The sequence below is a fragment of the Adiantum capillus-veneris genome, chromosome 11 (assembly GCF_014529385.1).
Source record: "Adiantum capillus-veneris isolate H3 chromosome 11, ASM1452938v2, whole genome shotgun sequence".
In the NCBI taxonomy this organism is placed as follows: domain Eukaryota; kingdom Viridiplantae; phylum Streptophyta; class Polypodiopsida; order Polypodiales; family Pteridaceae; genus Adiantum; species Adiantum capillus-veneris.
The window spans coordinates 36,032,191-36,055,395 of NC_140941.1; the positions used below are offsets into that span (position 1 = coordinate 36,032,191).

A 23,205-nucleotide genomic window follows, 5' to 3' on the forward strand; every position below is an offset into this window, starting at 1 on the left:
TGTATTAGTTTGTTCTCATAGGTAATTTTGATCTTTTGAAGACATATAATATAACATTTCATTTCATTTAATCTCTCTCTCTCTCTCTCGATCTCTCTCTCTCTCTCTATGTGTGTCTCTCTCACGCAACTCATCATCAACTTGTGCTGTTTCTACTAGACCACCGCATTTGGCATACATGTCCACTAAAGCATTGCCAAGCATGGTTCCCTCCCCCATTAAATCTTGTTTCATGATATCATATATACCACATCTCGTATATATACCAACTGTTATGTTGCCAAGTGTAGTAATTTTATCCTAGCAATCCTTGTCTGGAGATCTTTTCACGAACTAGTTTTTCCCAGTGCTCGTCTTCTACATTGCCAAATTCTTTTAATTGGCTAGAAAAAGTCACCCTATTCAAGGAGAATCCCTTTGTTTGCATCCATTTGAAACGCATTAAAGCATTTATCTAATTTTTAGTTTTGCTTCTGCTCTCCCTTGATTGCTAGAGCATATAAGACTATAGTTGCTTATGCTATAAGATTTTTCTACAACAGACAACATATAATAGTATAAAATTAAAACCTTACATCACACGGCTTCCTCCATAATTCGTACACCAACTATAGACATGTTGCTTCTAAAGATCTGAATAATGTTTTTTCTGTTGCTCTCCTTTGACTGTTAGTGCATGTACGACTAGTATATTTTGGAGGCAACAACCCCTTTCCCCTCCATCTATAGAGGTCTCTTGCCAAACTGTTGAGCTTATATGTGAAGCTATTCAATATATGGCTTCTCTATATATGGCACCCAGGTCCCCTCTATATATACATCATCTCATGTGTGTATTCTACACACTTTGGGGTTCTATTTCTAAGCTCTCTCTTTCTCTCTCAACATGGTATCAGAGCAGGACGCTTTTGTTTTTGACTTTTCTCTTGATTGAAAACGATTTTATAGAAACTACCTAATAGAAGCACTAAAATCAATGTGGTCTACAACTTTGCAAAAGAAAGTTTTTTCAAATTCTGCACTGATTTTGAGTTATCGTTCTCACGGACTATGTACATGCCCGAAAAGCAACTTCCATTTTTTATTTTTGTTTTTTCTCCTAATTAAAAATAATTTTGCAGAAACAGCCCAGTGAAGGCAATGGAATCGATGTGGTCTACAACTTTGCAAAAGAAAGTTTTTTCAAATTTTGTACTGATTTTGAGTTATCATTCACAGACTGGGTACATGCCTGAAAAGCAACTTTCGTTTTTTGTTTTTCAAATTTTCTCCTAATTGAAAACGATTCTACAGAAATTATTATCTTGAACCAGCAAAATCTATGTGGTCTACAACTTTGCAGAAGAAACTTTCTCTAAATTCTACACCGATTTTGGGTTATTGTTCTCGGACTTCGAACATGTTTGAAAAGCAAATTTTACCATTTGCTTTTGATTTTTCTCATAATTAAAAACCTATCAATTATATTTTCTCTTCATCAATCATATATTTGTTACTGATGTAACTTTGTTGCAGAAGACAATTACAAATCGAATTAATGTTATAGATATATGTTCTCAAAAGTCTATACTATTTCAAGGTGTCTAATACATTCTGAGACATTTAGTGATGATTTTTTCTTGAATACCTAAATTTTCAAATATCAAATATCTATAGATCTCTTCATGGATATCTGTCATGAATATCGTTCCGATTCAGTCGAGCTGTTGATGATCGTCCAAATATTGTCGAGCTACTGATGATACATGATCTTTTGTTATTTGATATATTCTTTCATTGATTCTCGTATACTTATTCTTCTAGAGATATAGTTTATGTCTTTTTATTGATAATCTCTCGTTGATACCATAGTGATTTTGATGGTACCATGATGATGTTTTGTTAGGACTTTGTTCATGGTGGTTTTCGTTGATACCATGGTTATTCTCGGTGATACCATGATGTTGTTTCGTTGATACCATGGTTATTCTCGGTGATACCATGATGATATTTCGTTGATACGATGGTTATTCTCGGTGATACCATGATGTTGTTTCGTTGATACCATGGTTATTCTCGGTGATACATGATGTTGTTTCGTTGATACCATGGTTATTCTCAGTGATACCATGATGTTGTTTCGTTGATACAATCATTATTCTCGGTGATACCATGATGTTGTTTCGTTGATACCATGGTTAGTATTGGTGACACCATGATGTTGTTTCGTTGATACCATGGTTATTCTCGGTGATACCATGATGTTGTTTCGTTGATACAATGATTATTCTCGGTGGTATCATGATGTTTTTCGTTGATATCATGATGATTTATTCATTTTTATCGATACAATGATGATGTTATGTTAATACTTTGATGACACTCATTGATATCACTATGTTGATAAATGTTGTTTTATGTACTATATACACATGTCATTTGCATCACGTAATCCTGAATCTTGTACTTTTAGGTTCATACTTTATGTACCATATGTTGTCGTGCGTATATATATGTCGTCAAAAGAGTGGCGTCGCGAACCATCTCTTATGACATTGTGAATGTAATTATTTCACTAATGATGCTAATAATTTTCATGACTATGTTTTTTGAGTCTATGATCTATGTAGGATTGATCAAAGATTTGATTTCATGAAGACAAACTTGGTGACAATAAAAGATTTATGAAGACATGTTTGGTGATGCCGTATTGATGACAACATGAAGGCATGTTTGGTGATGTGATATTGATGACAAGCTACACAGCAGATTCACGGAGACACTTCTGATTAGGAGCTAATCGATAGCCTTTATACCTCTTTATTGAACCTTTGTATTCATTGTTGTATTTGATAAGATAGGAGTAATTTTAACTCCTCATAAAACATTCATTGTAAAAGGAGTGATGTAGCTCCTCATAAAATATTCATTGTAAAAGGAGTGATGTAGCTCCTCATAAAATATTCGTTGTAAAAGGAGTGATGTAGCTCCTCATGAACATTTGTATACTAAATGATTTTTATAATATAACGGTGGGTGTATATAGAGTTGTGGGTTTTTTCCTTGATCCCCCAAGGGTTTTTTCATCCACAGTTAGGCACACTTAGTTGAGCTGTGATATTGAGCTTATATGTGAAGCTACTCAATATATGGCTTCTCTATATATGGCACCCAGGTCCTCTCTATATATACATCATCTCATGTGTGTATTCTACACATTTTGGGGTTCTATTTCTGTGCTCTTTCTTTCTCTCTCAACACAAACCATATAACCATCTCTAAAAAATGTTGCTCATGAAATTCATCTTTCAAAAGACTCAACAAGAGAAATGCTTCATGTCAAACTCCAAAATTTTGTAGCTAGCAGCTTCTGCTTGAAACATGTCCATGCATTCAAACTATCCCTTTGGAAAATTTGATGCGCATTTTACACCTTGCAGTTTACAAAAACATTCAGTGTTGATCTTTGACCATAAACACAAGAATAAGGCTAAGTCCCGGCTTTCTTTGCACAGTGCACATTGCCCTCTTCGCCGTGATACCTCTCTTTGCTAGTTCTCTTTTTAGAAATGGTTCTTTTTTTAAATGTTTCAAAACTCATTAGAAATGGTTCTTTTTTTAAAGTTACATTTCAGGCTAATAAGAGATGTGCCACAATCAAGGCCATGTATACATGTTACATTTGATTTTTTGGTGATTGAATAATTGTACAATCTAATGAAGACTTTTCTCATGCCACACTAATATTTGAAGATAATATTAGTGTAATAAGAGCATGAAAACGCTCAAAAATAATGTTTCAATTTCAAAAGCTCGAAAATGAAAGCTCGCAAATATAAAATCCCCGGATATATGCAATAATACTTATGGGCTGGGTAGCCTTGAAAAGTTGACTGAAAGAGAGACAGCTCTTGCTCCAATATTCAGCAGAGTCAACATACCACTTAATTTTCAATTTTGATTATTGAGAGTCCGATGGAGGCCAAATAACGTATGTGTCTATGTCCAAGACAACACCAAGCTATCTAGTGATCAACAATGGTGTGTGTTTGGAGCTCGAAGCACAAGGGAAAATAGTGCATCACAAACAGATGAAGAGGGCATGAAGTATGCATCTTTCCACTCTCTGTTTGACGAGCATTACTCTTGAATTTCTATGTGGTGCAAATGATGAATTGTCATAATCTAAAATTGAGAAACCTATAGGTCACTCTGAAGTGAGAGGTGTTATCATGCATGTTGCACTCCACGAGTTGACCACTAAATTCCAACTCAGCTCTGTGGTGAGAGATATACTACTACACCACACAAGTGAGAATCTAAGTCTGTCCTAAAACCCTTCCCTGCAATGAGCCAAGTGGCTGCACAACACAAGAAGAGCGACTAGATTCTACTCACTTTTGGAGTGATCCGGATGACTACACACCACGAAGTGGCCTATAACTTGCAAGCCAACTCTATGGTGAGCTACACCACACGAGTCTGACACGACACAGAAACAAGTTAGTATACATAAGCAAGTGAAAAATTATACCTCAATAGTATCTATCTGTCAATAAATGGAGATCTCCAACTAGGTAGTCTCTCAAAACGTTCCAATGCAGAAGGAAGTTGTTGGTTTTGATCAAAATCGGAGACTATCTTTATATAGGCAGTTTATTTGATCAAAAGATAGTTTGATTGAAAGATATTTTGATCAAAACCAAAAAATAGGGGTATTCGATGATTATTTGGGATTTTGGCGTATAGTAGCGTTCTATGCGTATACATTTTTTGGTACAGACATATAAATGCAATTCAACTCTGCACTGTTGAGTGCTATTTTTGCTCAACTTCCTACATAGCTTCAGCTCTCAAGATTCCTCTTCACTTTGAAACAACTGCAGGTGTTGAGGATCCGAGGTCCTCCGAGCTCCCTAAGCTCTGATACCACTTGTGGGAACCGTGGAGGTGAGTGCAATAGAGGGAAAGAAAGAAAGAGGAGCAGGAGAAGAACACAGTAGGGTTTGGTGGATCTTAGTGAGACAATCGTCTCACTCTCCTTATTATTTCCATATAACAAAAGACTAGAAAATGGACGGGCGTGTGGACAAACTGGGCACTTTGCATTTCCCTCTCACAAGCAAAGAGAGATAACTATACTTCCCTACTTGGTAGTCTCCCATGGTGAAATATTGTAGTTGAAGATCACCACAAGCCATGAAAGGAAGAGGGGAGATTGAACTCTAGATCCTCCTCCCAGCCAACCTATTAAAGTAGAGCCCATGGCCCTTTGCCCTAAACGGATCCCCTATCCACACCTTCAGTCCAGCCCCTGGCCTACGTCCTTGACTGCCCTAGATCGGGCCCTGCCCTCTAGCCCTTGGCGTGACATTACTCCTCCCTTGGAGAAGCATTTTCATCCTTTCCTTGTTGGCATCCCATACACGGGCCAATTATCCATATGACTGATACTTGGTGTAGTGAGGAGGTTCAATGAAACCAAGAGCAACATCTTGATTTTCAACATTGTTGTGCTTTTGCAACCACTAGTATCTAAATGGTAGCTCAATTTATAAATCACTTGAGTACTTTAAAGGAGTAACCACAACTAAGAGGTGTTTAAAGGCATAACCAGTTTTTAGACTTTCTGAAGGTACTGGAATAATGCAAGAAAACCTTGGTGCAGCTTTTGATGGAGTTGTGAGCCAGATTTCCAACTCGCATGAGTATCTTGAAAAGATCATAGCTACTAAGGGATAGAATAGGGAGTGTCCTCATGTTAGACTTCTAAACATTTTGGAACACACTGAACTACATGTTCACCCCTATGTAGGTTACATGCCAACATACTTTGTGACCACACCTACTAAGTGATTAACTTATGAAACTATTGAAACGGTATCCAACCCCACCACAATAGGTGTTCAAAGTTGAAAACCTAACCTAAGAAAATTCTAGAATAGGGAGAGAATCACCCATTCAGAATGCATTGTGCTAATGTATGCGCTTAGAAGATCCTTTAGCAAAGAATATGTGTAAGCTGCCCATCCAACGTGGGATGAATAACAGCAGTAAGAGTGAGGTACTTTCCCCCAACCACTTACAGACAGTCTTTCGAGATGACTGGTAAACAGGGTTCACCATATCGTATAACCTTGCTGAGGAATCAACAATTTCCTTAATAACCATCTTGGTTATCTTGGAAGATCCACAACCACCAAAACTGAGCCATGACCTATATTCGTGTTGGTAGATCCAAAAGTAATCTCATAGAGATACTGCACTTAGAGTGCAAAATGGTTCATAATCAACTGATGTGATGAATATACACGCCGCTCCAAATTAGTGTACCATGCCCTCATAGAAAGAGATACCATAAGTCACATCTGGACCCACTATACTTGTGTGTGACTGTGAAGGTAGCTTGGAATGCGGCCCTTTGCCTATGAATAACAAACAAATTTTTTTAACATATCAGTTACTTATCATGTCCATGACAGATTTAGTGTTATAGCGGAAGCGTCTACAATGATGGAGTGTCATACGTCCAGCGGACTAGTACGCCGTGGATACATAGAAAAAAATAGGATTGTAAGTCGGTGGTTTCGATGGCATTCTCAACCATGTGAGCGCTTGGTAAACATGCCTTGCACGATGACACTCGCATGGATGCATCACAATGCGCCATTGTGTAAACTATGAGCTTATATCCACATAGTGCCAAAGATGTGTACCATTATCAATGATCCGAAGTCCATCGATAATACCACGACACATAAGAGAAGCCGTGCAGTGCATTGCTTTGTACAATGGTTTCTTAGAGAGTCTGCCCAAGCACTTTGCCTTGCATAGTAGAGAGATATTTTCCAAAACGAACAGTAAAACATAGTTAAAAAACAAACGTAACTTGAAATTGACTAGCCTTGTATCCCACTTGTGGGTAGGTTTTTGGTAGTTTGCTAGATTCCGGTACATAGCCAAATGTACTATGCGCATGAGTTAGCATACACATCATCTACACCAGCATGGGATGTAAAAGCCCGCCTGAGTTGAGTATGTAGACGGAGCCTTGCTCCCCTGATGTCTTGGAAGGAAAAAAAAACTTATCGGATCAGCTTGCCGACTATGGGTGGATCTTGTCGTTCTCTAATTTCTTTAATGACAGATAGCTGGCATAAAAGTTAAGCCCAAGCAACGTGTTTGATAGCTTCTTGGAATGGCAGCTAATGGTCAACCTTGCCGTGTACTTTGACCATACAGTCACAGAGTTATTGTTCAAGCCACCGGCCTTTCCTGTACATGCATGTAATGCTCCCCTTCCACCATAAGTAATGGTCGCAAATCTCGTGTTGCAAACAAAATTTGCAAAATAGAAATGAATGAGAAACATCGATTTCAAGTTCATTGTAATTACCGACCATCAAAAATGTCTACATTTCCATCTCCATTAGAGATGAAGTAGTCGTCGAATTGATAACTGCTATATGCATCATAAGCATGAAAGTTCTGCAAATTACAAACACGTTGCTGCAATTTGTCGCATGTCTTGCATGCCGCATCCTAGCCAAAAATGTCCTACCCATGGTCTTTGTTGATGCACTTCTCCCTTCGCCTTACCTTGGCAAATCTTAGTTCATACTGAGGCTCCGACATGCTTTCAATTTTTCCGAGCTTGCCTTGCATGAATTGTGTAATCGAGCCGCCATGGTGCTTGAACCAGCTTCTCCTCGCCATACTCAATCCTTGGTTGCCTTATCGATGCCCACTATCCTCGATGCCATGTTCGTGCATGAGAACCGGAAAAAAGACTTAAAAACAAAGTAATTATGCAGGATTGCCAAGTATCTTGTCAGTATTGGTTTTAGGAGAGCTCATGCTGATCATTCACTCTATGTACGTGAGAGTGATGTGGGGATTGTGGTCAGTACCATATATGTAGATGACCTTATTATTGTTGGTGACAATGCTATGGAGATTGACCATGTGAAGGGTCTTCTCAAACAGGAGTTTGAAATGAAAGATTTAGGCGAGTTGCGCTACTTTCTTGGCATTGAGGTGATCAGGACTCCAGAGGGTGTATGGCTATCACAGAGACAGTATGCTTTGGACATGTTGTCAAAGTATGGTATGGCTGATTGTAAGCCAATTTCTATTCCCTTGGATGTGAATGCAAAGCTGAGTGCAGAGAAGGGTGATGTTGTTGAGGATGTCAACATGTACAGGAAGATTGTGGGTAGTCTAATCTACTTGACTATCACGAGGCCAGACTTGAGCTACACAGTAGGCTTGGAGAGTCAGTTCATGCAGCTTCCGAGGAAGCCACATTTGGATGGAGTACGACGCACACTTAGGTATGTGCAAGGTACTCCTGACTACGCATTGTTCTATGCAGCAGATGCACCATTAGCATTGTATGGGTATACAGATGCAGATTGGGCAGGTAGCATTGTTGATAGGAGATCTACGAGTGGCTTCATGTTCTCTTTTGGGAGTGCTGTTGTTACTTGGAGCAGCAAAAAGCAGCCTACGGTTGCTTTATCGAGCACAGAGGCCGAGTACAGAGGTGCAGCAGTTGCGGCGTGCGAGGTAGCTTGGCTACACACATTACTTGAGGACTTGGGAGTGCAGGTGGACCAGAAGATTTTCATCCATTGTGACAACCTCAGCAGCATGCAATTGGCTAGGAACCCAGTGTTCCATGCCAAGACCAAACACATAGAGGTCCATTACCACTACGTTCGAGAGCGAGTGTTGGCGGGCGACATCGACTTGGTCTACGTCAGCACAGAGGAGCAGATAGCAGATATCTTTACCAAGGCCCTCGGAGCTGAGAATCTTCGACGTTTCCGGACTATGCTTGGACTCTGCGACATGCAGAGCTCGAGGGGGAGTGTTGAGATGTCGAGCTCTACACCTTGAGCTGGCACCCACTACGGGTCTTGGCCGCTTACGGCATTTACTCACTGGCGCGTTAGGTGACCGACACGGAGGATCTCTGCCAGTGATTCTACAGCTGGACTACACTTATAGTGCCAGCCTAGTGCGCTTCTAGCGAGTTCACACTTAGTGACCGCATGTACATATGTGCTACTTTTCAGCTTTAGCACTTAGTCATTTTGTACTCTCTTTTCTGTAAAGAAGAAGAAGAAGCTTTCCATCTCTGTGTGCTTTGTGCTTGTCTTGTGTAGCTCTCTTGCATCCTCATTCTTTACAGGGACAGCCCAAACCATATTGGATCACCATGAAAATTTTCACTTGTGGGGGTAAGAGCCATTATTCCACTCTTGAAAATTGACAAAGCTATCCAAACTTGTATGGGTGGTCAAGGCTCATATTATGCACTGAAATGGGACGTATGAGCCGTAAGAACCATTTTAGCACATAGTATGGGTAAGGACTATCCAAACCATATTTGAGATTGTGAAAATTTTCACGGGTGGGAGTGGGAACCATTATCCACCCTTGAAAAGTTTCACAACCATCCAATATGGTATGGGTAGTGAAGGCCCACACTAATCATTAAAATGAGTCATATGAGTCGTAGAGGCTATTTTAGCGCATAGTATGGGTCAAAACCATCCAAACCATATTAGATGTCTATGAAAATTTGCAAGGTGAGGCTGAGCACCATATCCCATTAGTGCAAAGTTGCATAGCCATTCAGGGTTAGGAATTACGGGTTAGGGTTTAGGGTTCAGGGTTTAGGATAGCCATACAACCCATTTAGCGCATAGTATGGGTTGGGACTTCCCATACCATATCAAATAGCTATCAAGCACCATTCCCCCACTTGTGAAAAGTTGCACAACCATCCAACTTTAGGATTTATGGGTTAGGATTGAAGGTTTAGTGTTAAGGGTATAAGGTACAAGGTTTAGGGTTTAGGGCTTAAGGTTCAATGTTAACACTAGGTTGGTAACCTAACAGGACATAAAAGTGTCCTTTCAGGGTTTTGAAAAAAACCTCCAAAACCATAGTAGATCCACGCATTTTGTAAAATCCTTTCATGAGGTTATAGTTCAAGGCCTACTACACATGGAAAAAATAAAAAGCTTGTAAAATTTCTCATCTTTTGGTCACACCAAGCCTCCAAAGTTGATGGACCAGTACATTTTCATCAAAACAGTCATTTCTTACGTTTTGTTGCATAAAAATAAGATTAGGGATTTTTGTAGGACTTGAGATAAATTCCCTAGTTAACTTCAATAGGTTGGTGATCAGAACATATGATTGCTTCTCACTCACTATTTTTTGTTTTGCCAAACTAAATAGGTACAAAAAAATTGAATTTTTACCATTCTGCAAACCTATCATCAAAGTTTCTATAGCCACACTCAATACAAATAATATATGCATGTTTTCTTAGTTTTCTATTGTCCTTTAGGTTCATAAGGAGCCATGGAGCATGTCAAAAGAATAATACATCTCTTACCAAGGGGAATCTTGGGGACAAAGATGAAGTGCTAAATACAGCAAACATGAAAAAATTGGGTTCAACATTATGAGTTGTAGAATCCCATAGAAACTATTCAATATCTAGCCAAATTTGATCCTTATGACTAGATATGGTTACTACCTACAAAATGCATGTATTTGTCAAAAGAAACGAACAATATTGAAACAGCTACACTTGATATACTAGAATGCTTCATTTTCTTCTATAATTGAAAAAATCAACCATCGTTGTCTACTATGCAAAATAGGGTATTAGGTGCCCCAAAACTCAAGGAATATTAGCTTTATGTTACAATATGCGACATAGAAAATCAAAACTACATTTGGAAATCATGAAAGCCACCAAAAAAATCATAGAAGAGCTAAAATTGGCTAAAAAACAGGATTTGACAATTTTTGTGATTTGGTCATAACTTACAACTTTAACATTTATTTCTCCCTAGAAGCATTACGACATGTTGAGGACTACTAAAGATAGTTCTCTAGCATTATAGACCTCACAAACATGAATTCTAGAGTGGTATAGTTGTAAAAAGCTGAAAAAAGCCAAAAACAAGACCCGGTTTTTCACACAGTTTAGGTTGTGAGATGTTGTGCAAGGACAAGGTTAAAGATGGAATTGATATTCCAAAACAAATGTCGAGTTTTTTTCAGCTCATGAGACAACTTTCTAGACAGATAGCACCTCAAAATCCATTTTGAAACTCTTGACATATTTCAAGGAAAATGGTCACTTAACAGGACATAAAAGTGTCCCAGGACATAAAAGTGTCCCATTACCAACCTAGTGTTAAAGGTTTAGGTTTTAGGGTTTATGGGTTAGTGCATAGGGTTTAGGACTTAGAGTATAGGGTTTAGGGTTTGTAGTTCAAAGTTTATGGTGTAGGACTTATGGTTTAGGTTTTAGGGTTTAGGATATAGGGTTAGGATTCAGAGTTGAGGGTTTAGGGTTTAGAGTTCAAGGCTAAAGGTTTATGGTTTAGGTATTACCGCTCAAGGTTTAGGGTTTATAACACATAGTATGGATCGGGACTACCCAAACTATATCGGATGGCTACGAGAATTTGCACATATGGGGGTGAGAATCTTTTCTCGACCCTTGCAAATTTCCTAGCCATTTGATACAGTTTGGGCGGTCAAGGCCCATACTATGAGCTAAAATGGGCCATATGGCCCATACGACCCATTTTAGCACATAATATGGGCCTTGATAGCCCAAACCATATCTAATGGACACGAGACATTGCGTGGGTGGGGTTGAGAACCATTTTCCCATCCCTGCAAAGTTTCAGAACCATCCAAAATTGTAGGGGAAGTCAAGGCCCATACTATGTGCTAAAATGGGTCGTATGGGCCATACGGGCCATTTAAGCGCATAGTATGGTTCAAAACTGCTAAATTACATCAGATGTCCACAAAACTTTGCACTGGTGTAGGTGAGAACCATGCTTGATCAATGTCTATAAATTTGCATAGCATTTCGATATGGTATTAGCGATCAAGGAGAATACTATGTGCTAAAATGGGCCGTTTGAACCATACAACCCATTATAGTGCTTAATATGGTTCGAGACTGTCCAAACCATATTGGATGGCCACAATACTTTTACCGAGTGGGGTTGAGAACCATTAATGCAAATTTACAAAGCCATTTGATATCGTATGGGTGGTCAAGGCTCATACTATGCACTAAAATGGGTCGTGTGAGCCATACAACCGATTTTAGCGCTTAGTACGGTTCGCGAATGCCCAAACCATATTGGTTGGACACAAGAATTTTTAGAGGTGGAGGTGAGAACTATTAATCCACCCATGCAAAGCTACAAAGCCATCTGATATTGTATGGGTGGTCAAGGCCCATATTATGTGCTAAAATGGGCCATATGAGACATACGATTCATTTTAGCGCATAGTATGGGTCGGGACTGGCCATACCAGATGGGATGGCTTAGAAATTTTTCATGGCTAGGGTTGAGAACGCATACCCTATGCATGAAAGGTTGCAAACCATCCAATATGGTATGGGTGGTCAAGGTCCAAACTATGCGCTAAAACGGGTCGTATGGCTCATAAGGTCCATTTTAGAACATAGTATGGGTTGAGAGCACCCAGACCATATTGGATGGCTGTGAGATTTTTCACAGGTGGGGTTAAGCACCATTATTCCATCCTACAAAGTTTCAAAGCCATAAAATATGGTTTGTATGATCAAGTTCCATACTATGTGCTAAAATGGTTCATATGACTCATACATCCAATTTTAAACGGTGTCAAAATGGGATATACGACTCAAACAACCCATTTCGTGAGCCATTTTACTATATAATGTGGGTCGAGACTACCCAAACATATAATTGGATGGCTCTGAGACTTTGCAAAGGTAGGGTTGAGCATCATTACCCCATCGTTGCAAAGCTACACAACCATCACGACATTGTTTGGGAGTTCAAGGCCCATACTATGCACTAAAATTGGTTTTAATGCACCCATTGTGGGAGGCATGAGTTCACCAATGGGTGTCTCATGTGGTCGTGGTAGTATAGATACTCTTTTCAATGGTATGGGGGCCAATGCAAGAGGAAAGGTAGGCAAAAACGAGAGAAAATAAGCGTCACACACTCAAAAGATGATGCATATGAGGGTAATGTCCTCCTATGACACATTCGTACACAAACTTGATCTTAAGGGTTGCTTGCACTCTTGATATTTTTTTCTTTTTTCTTATGGAAGGCCAGTTTCCTCTAGAGTTCGAACTTTGTGGATTGGATCCTTGTGTTGTCGATCATGCTTTCGAGACCTTTGCGAATGTGAACCCATGCTTAGTTATAAAATGAAAGGAAGAATAGTTAGTGATTGAATCAACAAGACATGGATGGCTCCAAAACTCACTCACGCACAAACGAAGTGCTTTAAAACGAAAAGGTTTGTATACCTTCGCTTCATAGTGTAATTTAAAAAGAGTAAATATTGATAAGATTACACCAATCCTATCTTAGAAAATTAATTTACATAAGCTCATAGTCATTTTATGAATTTTATGACACAAGTAAACAAAAAGCTATCTAAAGAGAATCAATTTTGTTTCAAATAAATATAGGTTTATTATTAATTTGTACTTTATTAAAATAAGAAAACATATAAATATAGTTTTTTTTGGCTTGAATTGCCACATAAAGAATTAGGTTAAGGTATCTTGATTTTTAATTTGTTTACATTAAATTTCTTAAATTAAAAAATGACATGGCTATTCAGGTGTCCATGCATGAATGACATGGTTATCCATGTGGGAAGCTGAAGTGATGATTGATGACATGGAATGCACAAGTGGAAAGATGAGGTGGCAGATGGATTCTCATCTACCATGTCATATAATGACGTGTCAAAATGGTGACATATAATGATTCGGTGGCAAAAAATGAGGCTCATGAGTTGATGAGGTGGCGATGTGGCATGCTTGGTGGCTCATGAGGTGGTAGGTGATGTGGCAAGTCATGCAAGCAATACTTACACGTGGCATGTAAGGTGATGGATGGCATGGCATTTAAGGTGAAGTGGAATGTGAAGTGAAAGTGGAGGATGGTGCATAAGTTGGCAATTAGAGTGAAATGGAAAGCCATGTTTTAAGGTCAAATTACTGATTGTGGTGATTTGGCAGGTGAGATGGGGTGATGACATGGACCATTGTTGATGTAAAGGCCTCCTTGTATGCAGTGGACTAGCCAAGAAGGATTGGAAGAGTAGGACAAAGGCATGGTTGGTGGACAAGTGTCAAATTATCTAGTCTTGGTATTTTACCATACCTAAGGAGGCACACCTCAAGTGAATGGTGCAAGTGAAAAAAAAATTCAAAATGGAAAAGTGTCTTTCCCTTACTCAAATTGATTGGCACTTTTTGCTATGAGGACCTTACACTAAGAGTTATGGCATATGGGTAAAAGCATGTATTGGGGGTACCACTTTTTGCACCATTTGGTGGTACCCTTTAAACAAAGTGGGGACCGGTTAAATTTTTGTTGCAAAAAAAATAAAAACTTGTCGGCCTTAATACTTTTAGAATTTACATGAAAAAATATATCCATTGATATATAGCATGCTAGTTTATTTTACATGTAACACATGAAGATGGTGCTTGTAAAGTGATAGCAAAGGAGTGTCCAAGACACGCCTTTTTGGTACCACCAATGCATGCTTTGGCCCATATAGCAAAATCAAAATGAGTGGCACTCTACATTATTTATTAGATTTTCAAGAAAACTATATCAACATCCTCTAAGGAGTCTTTGTTATTTTGTAAGGTAGATCTTTAAAAAATGAACGAGTTTATGATTTTTTAGATGGTCACATTCCTTGGGTCATAATCTAACAAATAACAGTTGGATCTTGCCAAATAAGTTCTACATCATTAGACATCTGGTGTGGAAAATTTAGATTTTTGTAAATAAAAATTTGGAGAAAGAAAAATGCATAATAATTATGCAAAGATCCAAAAAGTTATCAATAAATCAAGTTGAATTGCTTGTCAAGTGAAAATTTGATGTGCAAAAGGGCAAGTAAAGAGTTAAAGCCCAAATAAAATTATAAGTATTACTTCATCAAGGTCACAATGTTTTGACAAGGTGTGACTGATTGAACTAGATTAGTCCTTGCGCAATAAAATTTTCATCTAGATGTGAAAAAATTAAGATCGGAGCTTTCTATTGTGTTTGCAACTATGTGACTTTTTTTTTCTACCAAATCTTGCCTCTTCAAAGTAAGTGCAAGCAAGTCAAATGTGCATAGGAGTAACAAAAATAAAGAAATTGTCTTCCGGGATTCTTAGTGGGGGAAACTGCGAAATGTGGATACACCTTATCATGCATACACCCTACCAGTATGGAGCTGTGTCTAATACTTTCAATTGAAAGCTTGCAAGAGTTTCACCTTGGATTGCTAGGTCCACCCCCTGGCTTGCGATCTCCACCATAACATCATGCTCTTCTACAAAAAGGAAAATCTGACGCTTTGCAATGGTGCTTGCCTTTTTTCGTTCTGTGTTGAAATCCTGTCGGCAATATGTCCAAGTCCAATGACTGCATTAGGAGGCTAATCATCCTAGTTAACCCTTTTTTACAATATGTAGTGTACTAAGAATTTTTGAATGAAGTTGATGGAAATTTGGTTATCTTTGGGGAGAACTTATTGTTGGTGGATAAATAATTGGAGAAGAACTCTCGCCAAGCCCACATGCTGCAAATTAGAGAGCTTCACTAGTGAATCTCCCTTAGCATGGCCACTTGTTTTGAAGAGAGTTTATTGAAAAAAATAGTTTGGAAACAATTCTTTGCACTACCAGCAACTCAAGGGTTCACCCTTGAACATTGATTCATCCTCTTGGATGCTGGAAATAATTGATAATTTCGTTCAACCCCATCAGACTAGTTGCTCCTCACTAACAATATAGTGCCTCATCGTAAACAAGGTCTTTAGTCGTATCTACAAATCATACACCAAAATTTAGAATAAGTAAAAGCAACTGTAAATTTTGAGCAAGTTGAAATTGTCAAACCAATATAAAGACAATGAGGTAAATGTCATGAAAATCAACCTAAATAGTAGAATGATAACTTGAACTCAAAGACAATACCTAAACTGCCACTTAAACCATGATGTGATACTTAAATTAACTTTAAATCAATGACACAATGAAAAAACCCCAAAAGAGGAGGCTTGTATTTATTCATCTTTTGGTTGTAAACCAGAAGAGGATACAACATTTAACCCAAATACGTGGGGTCCATTTATACATAGGGACAAATCAAAAGGAGAAGGCCAATTTTGGGGATTTAAATCTTTTCATAAATTTAGTGTCCTATGTATTTTTCTTAAAAATATTCTTTAATCCGAATCAATTGGCTCTAGCATGCACTTAAGTATGCATTTCAGAACCCAACATAGAGAATATACATCCGTGTCTATAGGGAGGAGGGTTGGTGGAGATGCACTTGAGGGCATCCCAAGAGTAGTCTCGAACGTGATTTTTTTGACATTCCAAAGATAGATTTTTTAGCTTTGGAAATGTCTTGGTAGTTGGGAACAAGCTAGAAGCGCCCCAATCTGTAATGCTCCAGTAAACACCCTTGTCAACAAAATAGAGCATACTGTTGCAAGGGTGAGGTCCTTGTGCAAAAGATTATGATGATAAATATTTCACTATTTGGAGAAGTACATTGACAATGTGTAAAATATTGTCTTGGAAGCACTCTATACTGTCAACTCTCTACAAAAACTCCTTAATGGCAAGCTTGCTCCCATTGGAGTGACAAGCTTGTATCCACTCTTCCACATGGACGTCATTCCAATAGCATTGGTTGTGGGGAGTTCTGCACAATGCCAAGTGGTAGAATCATGCCTCAATGCTCGATATTTAAAGCTATGGATTCTTTCATGGGTTATTGTGCTACATTTGGCCCATATGGATGGATCTTGAATACTTTAGTTGCATACACAACGTCTGAGAAGGCAGGATGCAGTATACGAACTTGATTCATGTACACTTATCTGCATTCTTTGAGTTGGAAAGATTGCAATTGGAAAACATGCCAATACTCTAGGAGATGCAACACTAGAGGATCATAGCTTTGGTCTATGGCTCCCACTTCTGCACAGCTACACTTTGTAGCAACTATGGAGGGCTCAATGTTAGTTTCCACTTTTGCCTCAATGAGTGCCTGCATAGGATCAACCACTCTTTGAATTTTGCTAGGGCCTTCTAGAACTCTCTTCCCTTTCAGTTATACGTGCAATTGATGGACTAGTTAGATCCTTTTGTGTGCTAGAGGGAGAGGTGGATATTAGGGTTTTGTAGAGCATCAAAAGCAATTAGGACCTTTTCCAACGTTTGCTTGACAAGTCCATGCATTTGACCACCAGTGAGAATTACAATGTACAATGATATTGTGGGGAACGATTGTTGTAATCGCTCAAAGAAATGTTTTGTCAAAGTGTTGACAAAATCATTGAGAATGGAATGCTATGCAGACTCAAAACATTGGCGTAGCTACTTCTCTTTAGCACCATGTAGACAATAGCTTTAGTGGTAGACTTTTGATGCGATCCAGAAAGCTTTGTCTTTGAGATGGCTACTAAAACAAGTATGTTAGATATAAAGACATATTTCCTAATCTTGTTGTTGAAAATTTAGACACATTAAGATGACATACAAAATAAAATTAAAGTTTTGTTGCACCAACTGCACTATATACAATTTTCAAGGAGTGTGATTCTTGAAGAAGAGAATATCATCAATAAATGTAGTATCAATTTATCTTTAATGTAGTGTACAAAAAAAAATTCAAACAGAGACCACGATAAGTTTATGGTACATAAATGTATCCCAACTGTGTGAACTAATAGCTCTAACACAAGAGTAGACACTACTAGACACAAAACACTAGAAGCTACGTTGTTGGGCGCATTTTTGACACCCCATTTTTTGTAAATTTGTACATATAGAGATGATGCTTGATGTCAAAAGGGTGTGTGAATTTATTTTTGTGTTTTTTTTAGCTTGCTTTAGCAAGCACATGTACATGCAAGACAAGTTGCTAGGGTAGAACCAACTATTAGGTTACTCTAAGTGCCCGTTGGTGAGTTTTTTTAAGTGAGAATTGTATATAACTAAAAGGTCATGTAAAAATTAAAAGGTTCAAAAGTTTTAGGTTTTATCTTGTTCTGCCTCCTTGGTTCTTTTGGATACATCTTTTGCCCTTGCCTTGCCTTCTCTACTTGTAGTCTTACAGAGACAACTTTGTGCTCGCGTCAATTTTTCAAATAGCAGAGTACAGAATCAATTCTTATCATCTTCACATTTATTTCCAATCATTTTTCAAGATTTTTTCAAAGCTTTAAAATTCCCCAATTGGAGTTGTGCTCTTCAAGTTACAACTAGTTCTCTCCAGGGTCATGGCTATGGTACACTAGTGGCAAATTGTCAGCATACAGATTGGGAGAGCATGCACCTATGAATGGTAGAGTTTATGCTCAATTTTTAAAGGGGAGGCCCTAGTTGTCTTGATATGAATTGGTTGGCGTTGGAAAGGGGGAAAAAACCCAAAACACTCCAAACTTGCCTCTCTATAGCCCAGGGATTGACCCGCAGCACTAACCACACACATAAATACACTTTTCTCAAACGAACTCGAAAGTACACACACACACACACACACACTTGCACAAACCACAATCTACCTCACACCCATAAACACATCAATTTATTGTTTCCATTGCACACAATCATCTTTCTCTCTCTCTTTTTCTTTGCACATCACACCCTCGGGGGGACACACCTGCCTACACACACCCGGAAACACCGCGCAATAGAGCAGAAGACAAGAGAGGAGAGGGGGAACAACATCAAAAGCAACACAGCTAGAGATTGCTTCTTCTTCAATTGATGGGCTATGGTGGAGCATACAACAAACAAAGCTCTCTCCCTCTCTGTTATGTCTGTCGCCCTCCTAAATACAGCAGAGTACAGAAACTTCAATATCTACTAATTGGTGCAGAATTTGCCTATGTGCATGAGACGCAAAAATGCTCGAAACGCCCTTTACCTTCTCCCCCGCATCTAGTTTTTTCCAAAAACCAGTTTTGCAAAAATTTTACGGAATGAGAAACTTTTTGGTCTCCCTCATGCAGAGTTGTGAAGTCTCTCCTAGACTTTCCTTTCTTCCATTGACCACATGTCTTCCTCAACCCAAGTTGCCTTGCATGTCCTAAGAGCCTTTCCACATGCAAAAACTTTTTCTTCAAGCATCGAATCTCCACACTTAGGCCTTCATAACCACATAAAACACTTTCTAGATCTCTCGGCTTCTAATGGGCCTTCACTTGCTTTATCACCCATGCCTACACCTGTAAGCATACACATCATTGTCTGCGCCTTCTACTAGGGTCGACACACTTTGGCTGCATTATCATTGCCCAACCCCTCGTTGAACATTTATGTTCAACCAAAAGAAGCCTTTATTCAGCTACAAGTTGTAACATCTAGAGAACAATGTGCGAACATAAAAACCATATATAAGAGTTTTATTCATGTCAACCCTCATGTAGGTTTCCCAAACCCCCTGCATCATAGCAACGCCTCCGCCTCCGCCAAACAGAACCCTGAGTGCAACCATTCATTTGGACTAGCTTCCTGTAGAACTGCACCCATGCACATAACCAATGGAACATATAGACTGCACACATCACTCCTTCACCTCTCCATGCATCCACAAGAATCCAACCCTCTTAAAATTGAGCCAATCATGCTCACCATCTTGTTCAATAGATGAATCATCCATATCGTCACCCGTCTCGAACCTATATAGCATACCTCCTCAACCATAGAAGATGGAAATCTCCTCCAAGAACTCCTATACATGTTGAATAGCCCACTGCATAGCTGTATGACTCCATTTAGAATGCACATGAGCATGCTAAACAAGTTATCACAACAAAGATGTACCCGAAAGAGTACCACTTTCGATGAAAGTATCTTGCTGACATAACTCATCTTCCAAGTGTAAGTCCTTGACTTGTTCTCAAATTTCATCATTAAAAAATCCCACCATAACTAGTGCTCAAAGTTTAGAACTGACTTAAATATGAAGGGACTAAACTAAGTCATAAACATGCTTTACCTTACTGTAAGCAACGCCAACTAGAACGATAGATTCTTACCAATTGGATTGCTTGGTGCTAACGTACGCGCTTTGCGAATTCTTCATCACAAGAGTACACTTGTAACTTGTAATCTTCCTATCCTCTCTGGATTATGACAGTATTGAGATGTGTTTTTTCCCCACGACTTAAAGACAGTTGTCCCAAATGACTAGTAAACGAGGATCACAATATCATACAACATTACTGAGCAAACAACAATGTCCTCAATAAACATCTTGGTTAACTTGAAAAATACATAAGCACCCAAACCGAGCCATGACCTCTATTGGTGATTAGTAGACCCAAAAGTAATCTCAGAGAGATACTGCACATAGAGTGAAAAATGCTTCATAAGCAATCATTTGATGAACACACATGTTGTTCCAAATCAACCTTTGCTAAACACTAGGGACCAGAACACCTAGTGTGCATGCATTTAGCAAAAAAAAGATCCAAACCTTTATATCCAAAATTGTCTTTGCCAATACTTATGGCGAATGTGATGTTCCTAGCACACATTGAAGAGGAGTGTAAATAGTTGCAAAAAGAAACTAAATACTTGCTATTGCAAGTCTTACTGAAATGTTTGAACCATAATAGAAGGTGAAACACAAGTCACTTCTAGGTCTAATGTTGTTTAACAACACTTGTACTTGAGCAAGTCATTCTAAGTATCCGACAATTTCTGACCACCAAAATTTCTCCTGATACGTCGTGCTGAAAATGGTCTAGAAAGCAGATTTTACCAGCACCTAGGGACTTTGTCGTGACACATACTTGAAATAGTGGGTGCCAGTGTCAGTCCCAAAGACTCCTATTCTCCACACGTGGAATATGTTTCATGTAAGGGTGTCTAAAAAAGAACATCCTTCAAGTACGAGATGTACTTGTGCATGGAAGTAACTTCAAACACTCTACAACAGGAGTGAGAGGGACCCTCATTATCCTTTCTCAAGCGGCTCGAGTGAGTGAGCGTATGTATCATATATACCCTCTTGTGATGTAAAAAATTGCAGACATTTCGACAAGTTTCCCTAAGCTCGGATGCTCAAACTATTCTAGGAATATTCCAAACATGGAAGTCTTGTCTTTGCACGATATTTATTAGTAGACCCACATTGGATGCTACCAGGTCTCATAGCTACCGATAGCCTTGCTCATAGACAAATGTCATAGCAGAAGAAAGTCGACCATGTCAAGCATTCATAGATAATTGACCTTGTTGAATTGTAAACTGTATTGAAAAACAAAAAAAAAACTTGCAAGAGATATACCTCATACCTTCTTGTCTTGAAGATTTGTAAACAGAGCCTTGTCTTTTGATGTCTTAGAAATTGTCAGATCCCGCTTGCCGAGAATGGGTGGACCATGTCATTATCTGATTGCACTAATGAAAGACAACCTACCTAGGGGTCATGCTCTAGAAACTTGAAGCCTGCTCCCCCCCTCTTCTTGATAGGAGGAAGAGGATAAATCAAAGAGATACTTGGTAATCAGAATCTATGACCAAGTGAGTGTATGGAGACTTGCTCTGTGGAATGACAGAGAAAGTAGCGTTGTTGCATAGGACATATCTGCATGCCATGCTTGACGAAAAACGTATCCATAACCAATAAGAAATCAACCTGCAGTGTATTAACATTCATTGCCACCTCTACCTTGCATATGAAAGCAAATATCGGAAAGAACTCCTCCAATGTAGAAATATCATCAAGCTAAAAAACTTGAAAAGCATGAGAAACATCTCAAACCTGTACGGTTTTTCAGCCTCACTCATGGTGCTCTTCCGAAAACCTTGCTCTAGTGAACCATGAATATATCCCTTGGAGTAAGGCTACCTTGGAGCATCTCGATAACAGGTACTGGTCAATTTTTCCTTGAAAATTGTGCGAACACTTTGTGTTGCCATGGCACTAGGCCAGGTAGGGATGTTAAAACCCGCATAACACATGTTGATTTTCATATCCCTGAGATGTTTGGATACTGCTAAAGGTTCACCTAGCTTGGCATCTGACATTTTTGCGTTCATGATTTGTATGCTCGAGCCTCCATGGTTCTTGAACCTCTTATTCTTGGCTGACGCTATCTACGCTATTAACATCTTGCATGCAACATCTCTGAAAAACTCGCACCATGTAGTCCTTTTGCATCCGTAGTTGTGCACATGCCAAGGTGCTAACGCTGCAACTGCTGGGTGTGTGCCTGGGGTGGGCATGCACCCTTAGAAACTTTGAAGAGTAGCCACTCTTGAACCATGGGCGGACCCAAAGTGCAAAACAGCAAAGCCATAGTGATGGATGCCTTGCTGCAGAGCAATGCGAGGAGAAAAATAGATGTCGTAGGCGTTGTGGTGCTCCGCTAGTCATGCAATAGGGTCAGGATTCACTCCGCTTGGATCTGCATCCCTGACAAGTTCATCTTCTCCGCATGCCATGCATGTCGATTGTTGGCCCCATCTCCGTGTTAGAAACCCCTCCCATGGGAGTAGCGGAGTTTCTCTTCCTCGATACAAGGAGCCATGCCCACCCTCCTACATAATCTGGAAGAAGGTCTCCTCAAGGAGCTTGCCCATGGTTCTAGAGAGAGAGAGAGAGAGAGAGAGAGAGAGAGAGAGAGAGAGAGAGAGAGAGAGAGAGAGAGAACATGCAACACCCTGCCTTCCCCCCTCCTCCATATCCCTCCCCTCTCCTAGCTCTGATAACAGAGAAAGGCTGAGGGGAGACTGAATGTCGGATCCTCCTCGCAGCTAATCTTTTTAAGAGGGCCCATGGCCCTTTGCCCCAAATGGATCCCTTGTCCATACCTTCAGTCCGGACCTTGGACTAGGTCCCTGACCCCCTTAGGTCGGGTCATGCCCTCTAGCCCTTGGCCTGACATGGAACCACTGCTTTTGTTCCATAAATCATCTTGAAAGGTGTTCTCCTGGCAGTAACCTTGTGAGCACTTTGATATGCCTATAATGGAGTGTGAGGTTTCTCATCCCAATTGTGAGGCTCTTTCTAAACATTTTTTGTGAGTATGGTTCTGTTTGTATTATTTTTTCTTTTAGCTTGCCCATTGCATTTGGGATAATATGGTGTTGCTTTTCAATGCTTGAATCAT

At 39.3% G+C, this 23,205-nt stretch overlaps 1 pseudogene; it reads right to left on the reverse strand.

Moving 5' to 3' along the window:
* Positions 1 to 21,937: 21,937 nt before the first annotated feature.
* LOC147447099 (uncharacterized) lies at positions 21,938 to 22,559 on the reverse strand (annotated as a pseudogene).
* Positions 22,560 to 23,205: the final 646 nt, after the last annotated feature.